Here is a 7,339-nt window from a genome sequence, read left to right as displayed (position 1 = left end):
TGAGAGCCTGAGTACTTTCTATGTAGATATAGAGTAGTGAACGAAACGAATGAATGAATGGCTTCCAATCTGTTCCATCCCTTTGTCGAGACGACTCGTGGCGCGTGTGCAAATCCACCTTTTCTTTCTTTCTCTCTCATAATTCTCATTTTGCCTGGAGCTCATCGTCCCCGTGGCTGCACACGCCTCACACCTGAGTACAATGGGTCACCCCGATTTCGCCCCCTCACTTTTATTTTTTTTTTTTTATATTTTGTATTTCATCTCTTTCTCTCGTCTTTACTAAATCTCTATTTCGTTTACTCTCCTGCTATGTCCCCCCAACAGACGTCGTCTAGTCCTGGATATAATATGTATTCCCTACGTTTAAATACTGACGCAGTGGTCTGTGCAAGGGTGACTCTCGTCAACCCTCTCATCGTACCACCAAAATTTTTACTGTCACACTCGTCTCATTCTCATCTTATTCCTATTTATTATTATTGGAACGTGTCTCCTTAAATTGATTATTATTTTTAACTTTAATTAATTTTATTATTATTTTAGATTAACCAATAATTATTATTTATTAATTAATTTATCTCCATTTATTTCTTTACATAAAATTTTTTTTTATTACCCCCAGGTTAAGAAGCAATATAATATCAATTGAATCAATTACGTCAACAGTTATATACCTGACGACAAAATTAGACAATTGATGGTAAGCTAGAGAGAGAGTGCGGGCTCCATCATCATGAGAATAAAGTTAACTGTGGATTACCATCAATTGAAGACCCGCAGATGGGTAGCACACAACTCAAGTGATGTAGAATGTTTTATACTTAAAGTGTAGTTTATATACCTCACTCAATATAAATACCCACACTCACACACACAGTAAAACTTCTCGGCGATGAGGTAGGTGAGGAAGACTGTCGCTGTTGCTCCATTCTTCCGAGTAATATACGGGTATAACGGTGTGGGAATCCCTCAATTAAACAGTAATTGTTTAATTGAGATACTCACCGCCGGTGAGTACGATAAATTGGTGCAAACGCGCCGAGACTAGTCTGTTGGTTTGTATTTATATTTTATACCCGCTTCTTTTACAAGCCCATTCTTATGTATTTAGTTTTTTATTTCAGGTCCTAATGTGCCGTACTGAGAAAAAGTGTCAACTGCTTGCTGTGTAAACTGTGTATCGCAGGGGTGAGGTAAATTATGTGCCCGAGCCAATTATAGTAATAAATGAGATCACTAACGAAAATATATATTATATGACATGATGGTATTCTTAATACGAAGCTTCTGGTACAAAATTTTCCATCATGCTATTATATTGATTATAATCAATAAAAGTTAGTATGTTAATTCCTCCAATTAGTGCAAACGCACGTACATAATAATTTAATATCACTTCTAGCAAACGTATTTATCAAGATCAGCATCACCTGGAAAGCCAAAATCCGGGTAAAAATTTCAACCCACCCTTAAATTTAACAGGGGGGCTCTTTAACGCATGCAGCCCTGCTCTAATGTACAATGCATAGGTATACATATTTTATATACACCATAATCTACCTTTCTTTGTCCGTCTATCGAGAATACGCAGAGCGGAGGGTGAATCGTGTTCTTTCCGCCTGCATGCCCATCTATTCGAGTTATTGCATTACTGGCTTAGCTTTGCGTTACCCCCTCGTGATTGCCGACCGTGTGGCCACGAGTCTCTTCTGCCCCCCTCGTGCTTCAGCATCCTTCTTCGTATCGCCCGATTTGCGTACCTAACCCCTGGTTCCCTGGCTGTCTGTCGCTCCCTTCATTTCTCTATTCGTACACCATATAACCAATATCCAATATCCATTTGGAATAAAGCTCCGGAGTGCACCTTCTGTACCGCCAACTGAATCCTAAATGTTTCGCAAAGATCAAACGGGATTAACGCCGGAGTATTGTTACTCGGTGTTATCAATGTACCATTGTGGCATCAGAGCATTCAATTGCAGCTTACTGCTGACTGCTTATGAAATGAACAGCAGTATATAGGTTTTTTTTTTCCTGGGTACGTATTTACATCATTGTATGAACCATATGTACGAGGATTTTTTACCCTAAACATCAATATTATTTTTGTTTCAGGTTTTTAATATTACTCTACTTACATGTATACAAAAAAAAAAAAAAGTGTTTAGTTATTAGCTCTGAAGAAATGTTATTGATATCAAATTCCGGATGTCGAGTGAGTAATCTGGATTCTATTGCGTCATTAAGATTACTCGGTGATGATGAATTTATATATTATATTATATTGCTGCTTACATTAACTCTTATCTACGTTTTTTCAAAAGGTAGAACAGATATATGTATTACAGTGCTTGGTTTAAATAGTCCAGACCGCGTATTTAATACAATAAATAATAAATATACAATACATACGGTTACAATTGTGTTGAACCGAGTTGGTATGCCAGTAGACGACACCTTGATACGCAGAATAACAAAGTTTACGGATCGATTAAGTTACTTAGCAAAGTAAAGTACTCTGTTAGCCAAGTTGAAGGCCATGAGATTCCTACCGAGCAGTTTCACCTACACAGATCTCTTCTCAGAATTAATTACTTTTGAAATGAGGAGACGACGGATATAGGAGGAAAGTTCAAAATGCTATCTGGTACGTGTCGACATGAGGTGGTCGACATGGGTTGATTGAAACCAGATCTCGTATACCAAGCTGAGCTTTAACTTCAACTTTAAATAAATGCTCTGAATAAGTACGTACAATATAAAACACATAATATATTATATTATATTATATTATGTTATATATATGACTGATGGGTTGACTCATAGACCATGGAACTATATAAAACAAAAAAAGAAACGATTAGTTCATTGGTTTTACTTAAATGTTTTTTTAATCACATCTTGTACTTACTTAATTTTTTTTTCTCCAGGAAAAAAAGCGGCATTAAAATTTATATGTAACCTATCATAATAATAATATTAAAAAATTAATGTATTTTCACATGGGACTCAAAATAACGTGGCCAGCAGAGTATGGTACGTGGTACATGTGTGTATGCTGATGCTGATGAAAGAAGGCCCGCGAGCGATAGAAATAGGAAGAGAAGGAACAACCGTTCCCGTGAGAGCGGGTGTGCACACGTTTTTGTGTATACATTGTTTCGTCGAACCAAAAGGAATATAACTACTAAGCGTGGAGAGCTCTTTGGGTACGCGTTTCGCCCGTAAAATCTGACCCAGCCCGCATCGAGGTACATAGGGTTCAACGAGAGCACAAGCAAGACAGCGACATGCATCGAGGTGTACACAGACCTCGGGCTGTTGCCCATATGGTGACCAAGGCCCCTGGGTATACATACTACAGGGTCTATAGGTGAACACACGTTCCGTTTCCCGTGCTCAATTTACTCAATGTACATCTCTCTCCCTTTGCTTTTTGTCTCGCTAACCTCTCGAGTCGCCCTCTCTCGAATCATTCAATCTGTCGACCCCCGTGTGCGAATTTTTATATCGATTCACCTGGTACACAATGTGTACTTTATATTTACATTATATATTTATAATTTTATTTATTTTTTTTTTTTTTTTTTTTTTTTTCATTATCAATTATTAGTTATTTTATATAAGTGCTTTAATTAATATTATATGAATACCCGCAGTCACCAGCTATGACTCGAAGTAAAAATAGATTAATGTGATAAGTAAGAATTCCAGTATTCCATTACATTCGATATTATTTTTATTTAGAAAATTATTAAAAAAAAAATTATGTAACTTTTTTTTATCACCTTTTTTAGATAAATTTTATAAATAAAAAAAATATCAAAAATCAGACTCGAAAAATATAAAAAAATAATCATACACTGTAAAAAATTTGCGGAGTGAATGAAGAGTGAATGATTTTTAATTGATCCCCAGCGGGAGTGATATTTACTCCGAGAAGGAGTTAATTTTTATTAATAATAAAATTCACTCCGCATTCACTCCCAAAATAAATGAATTTAGAAATAAATAAATTTTTGTAAAGAAAATATTTTTATAAACCCTTTTTATATTTAATTATTAAAAATTTAATTTATTATTTTTAATAATATTTCATTTTAATTATTATTATAATGTTTTTATTTGGGTCATTCCACGTCAAATCGACCAATATTTGGACTCGACCCCTTTCGATTTGGACAAATTTTGATCAGAAGTTTTCTTTTATCTTATAACGAAGTTCTGCCAAAGGAAAAAAATTAAAAAATTTTTTTTCAAAAGTTATGCAAAATCCAAAATTTCACTATTTTCCATATTTTTTAAACTTATGTTTTAAAAATTTCGAAAACTATTGTAATTAAAAAAATCGCATTGAGTAAGTTTCAAAGGGAATACTTGGGGCTATTAAAAAAAAAAAAGTTCCAAAAAAAAATTTTTTTAAATCTTCAATTTGTGAAATTTTGAATTTTTGAAAATTGTCAAAATTGACCGTCGACAATAAATTTTTGGCTCAAATTTTTTTGTGTACTACCTTGTACCAATCTTAAAAGATCCTGAAATTTTTGGAACTGTGTTTTTTGTTTTTTCAAAAATATGAATTTTTGAAATTTGTTCAAAAAAATTAATAGTAAATTAGTTTTGAGATTTTTTTTGTAGAACAAAAATTCATCCATATTTTATTTATTTTAAAAACTTCGAACGCGGATGTTTTTCGGAGTGAAATTCGAAATCACTCCGAAATCACTCTGAAATCACTCCGCAAATAAAAACTCCGGATTCACTCCCTACGCGGAGTGATTAATTACTTCACTCCGGAACTCCGAGTGATGGGAGTGAAATTCACTCCCGATTCACTCCGGATTTTTTACAGTGTATATTCATTGAATTTATTATATGAATATTTCATTTTTCACAGAACACATTTACTTGCACAGGAATGTATTTTTCCTGTAATAAATTAAATTAAGAAAAATAACCGGGTTTTAATTTCTAGCTGGGAACTGGGTCTTATTTAACATTAATGGCCCTTAAATTCTGACGGAAGTTTTTAGAAAACTTCTGGTATTTTAAAATACGATCTCGTGACTAATGAATCACTTAACGAAGTTAAATTTCTATTTATTTTTTATAATTTTTCAATTACTGTTCAAAATCATGAAAAAAGTCAAGAGTCAACCCTCGTTATGTAACTAAAATTACTCACATTAATTTAAGGGTCTTATTATTTAAATTAACACTACATTTATATTAACATAAAGCCTTGAGATTGCGTAAATGTGTTCATAGAAAATGTGTAAAATTTATGAACAAATAATCAGGTATAACGGTTGCTATTCACAAGGAGAACAGCTAAACGTGTGTCAAACGACTACCGTAGGTTAACTTGTAAGTATTTTGACGAGTAGTTTGGGTCGAGTGAGTAAATATTAGCTTCTCCTCGTTGGAGGAATCATTAAACATGATAGAATTTTTCGCTATTGCACTTTGTCCTCTCGGTGTATCAAATTTCACCGTTAAACGCAGTGATACCCCTATATTATTCGATAGCGTATACCTATACCAGTTAAGTCTGGTAAATGTAGTTTAAGTAGACAGTATATAGGATGACAGTATAGTAGAGGAGAGCAGAGGATGGTATCGGTATTATATGTAGACAAGAGGTAAAGCTTTCAAGTGAACGACACACAATACAGACGTTTTTATTCTTGGTGCTCTCTTGACTTTTAACGAAGCGTTTTATTGTTCCAAGACAGACATCAAGAAGAGGATCACTTGCTCTCATTGACAGGAGTCACGTGAGGCCGCATTTAAAATATCTTGGAGAATACGCCTTTGCAATGAGATAAGCTGACTTTATTGCCCGCACTGTGGTGGCTGACGGAGTTCAAGGAGTTAGAGAGGAACAGAAGGTATGCCACGTTATGTTATATGAAGAAGATGAGGAATGAAAAAAACACGAGACCTCCGCTGGGTAGAAGACTCTGCTCTGGATAGGAGCAAAAAAAGGTATACATAAACCAAGTCAATGCGTGTTAGCTTCTCGAGCTAAAGATTCTTGCGTTATAGGTGCTGAAACACGGATCTCTGTAGGTTTAATAAAAAAAAAAAAATAAAAAAAAAAAACATTGAGAAGAGAACGAGATCAAGTAAGATGAGATGAGATGAAGAAAAAGAGAGGAGAGATGAGAAGAACAACTTAAAGGCATATCGGTGGAAAAATAGGGGGTGAGTAAGTATAAGAGAAACAAGACGAACCAGAGGACACAAGTGGTGCACACATGGCGCACAGTTGTTTCAGAGGTCAGGTTTTTGTCCACGAAATTTTCGTTTTACGACTACGTTGAGGAGTTATGTAGGTATAGTGAGAATTGCCAGTAAAATGTAAATGATGGACCCCCTTGGCTCTTCACGCATTCTATAAGTTTAAATCTATATGTACCTTTTGGTTTTTTTTTTTTTTTTTTTCATTTCCTTTTATCATTAAATTAAAAATAAGAAACTTAAAAGAAGAAAAAGTATTGCTCTTGAGTATTCTCACGTGTGCAGTATAATTTTTTGAGAGGATAATAAATATTCTGTTGGAGAATTATCGATGCGGACACAGCTAACAGCTAGAATCTAGCAGTAATATAAGAAAGGATAGGATTTTGGAATGAAAAACGAATTGGCAGATCACATATATGTATATACACTTATGTGTAATGTGTAGAGACAGCACGCGGTGGAGAGACAGAGAAAGCTCACCGGTGTGCGTCCAGCCGAATGAGATAAAGAAACACAGTTGCGAATCACGCCGTGGCGGCGCCTAATGGGCGGCAACAAAACAGGGGGGAGAGAAGATACTGTCGGGGAAATAACTCGAGAGTGTGTTAGGTTATCTACTCGGTGTGTAGTTGGGTGAGGATACACTCCCACCCGAGTTGGGTTACCCCACCAGGCTATAACTAAACACACTCGGAGATCTCCGTGGCCCTTCGAGACGATTGCCGCGTCATCCGCTGGACCCGATTGTGAAGATCACCCAGGGACGTCTCTCATCTTGCGGGTGATAGTCTCCTTCTTATACATATACACATACAATAATACAAAGTTAAATTATCATCCACCCTTCTCGGGTATATTTCATCTATTGTATTGTATTGTGTGTAACGATCGCTGGAACAAGTTGCAGTTCTGCTCGGATAAAACTTCTTCCCGAAGTTTTATCATACGAATTTTGTTATCCCTCACATTTATAACATCCAGCTTCAGATTATATTGGATACAAAGCAATTATTAGCCGTCTTCTCTTTCCCAATACAAACCTATAAAATTAATTATGTTGTTAAGTACAGCAATACAAGTAAAGAAGAAT

At 35.2% G+C, this 7,339-nt stretch overlaps 2 long non-coding RNA genes across 2 annotated transcripts; both read left to right on the top strand.

Moving 5' to 3' along the window:
• Nucleotides 1-616: 616 nt before the first annotated feature.
• LOC123270830 lies at nucleotides 617-1,572 on the top strand. Its single transcript, XR_006510709.1, has 3 exons — nucleotides 617-1,013; nucleotides 1,128-1,340; nucleotides 1,406-1,572. It is a non-coding gene; the product is annotated as an uncharacterized LOC123270830 (long non-coding RNA).
• Nucleotides 1,573-2,150: 578 nt separating this feature from the next.
• Nucleotides 2,151-3,551, top strand: LOC123270838. Its single transcript, XR_006510710.1, has 3 exons — nucleotides 2,151-2,218; nucleotides 2,328-2,750; nucleotides 2,934-3,551. It is a non-coding gene; the product is annotated as an uncharacterized LOC123270838 (long non-coding RNA).
• The last annotated feature ends 3,788 nt before the right edge of the window (nucleotides 3,552-7,339 follow it).

Source organism: Cotesia glomerata, linkage group LG1 (genome assembly GCF_020080835.1).
Source record: "Cotesia glomerata isolate CgM1 linkage group LG1, MPM_Cglom_v2.3, whole genome shotgun sequence".
Lineage (NCBI taxonomy): Eukaryota > Metazoa > Arthropoda > Insecta > Hymenoptera > Braconidae > Cotesia > Cotesia glomerata.
The sequence above is the reverse complement of the archived record's forward strand: the minus strand, read 5'-3'. Positions and strand labels throughout refer to the sequence as shown.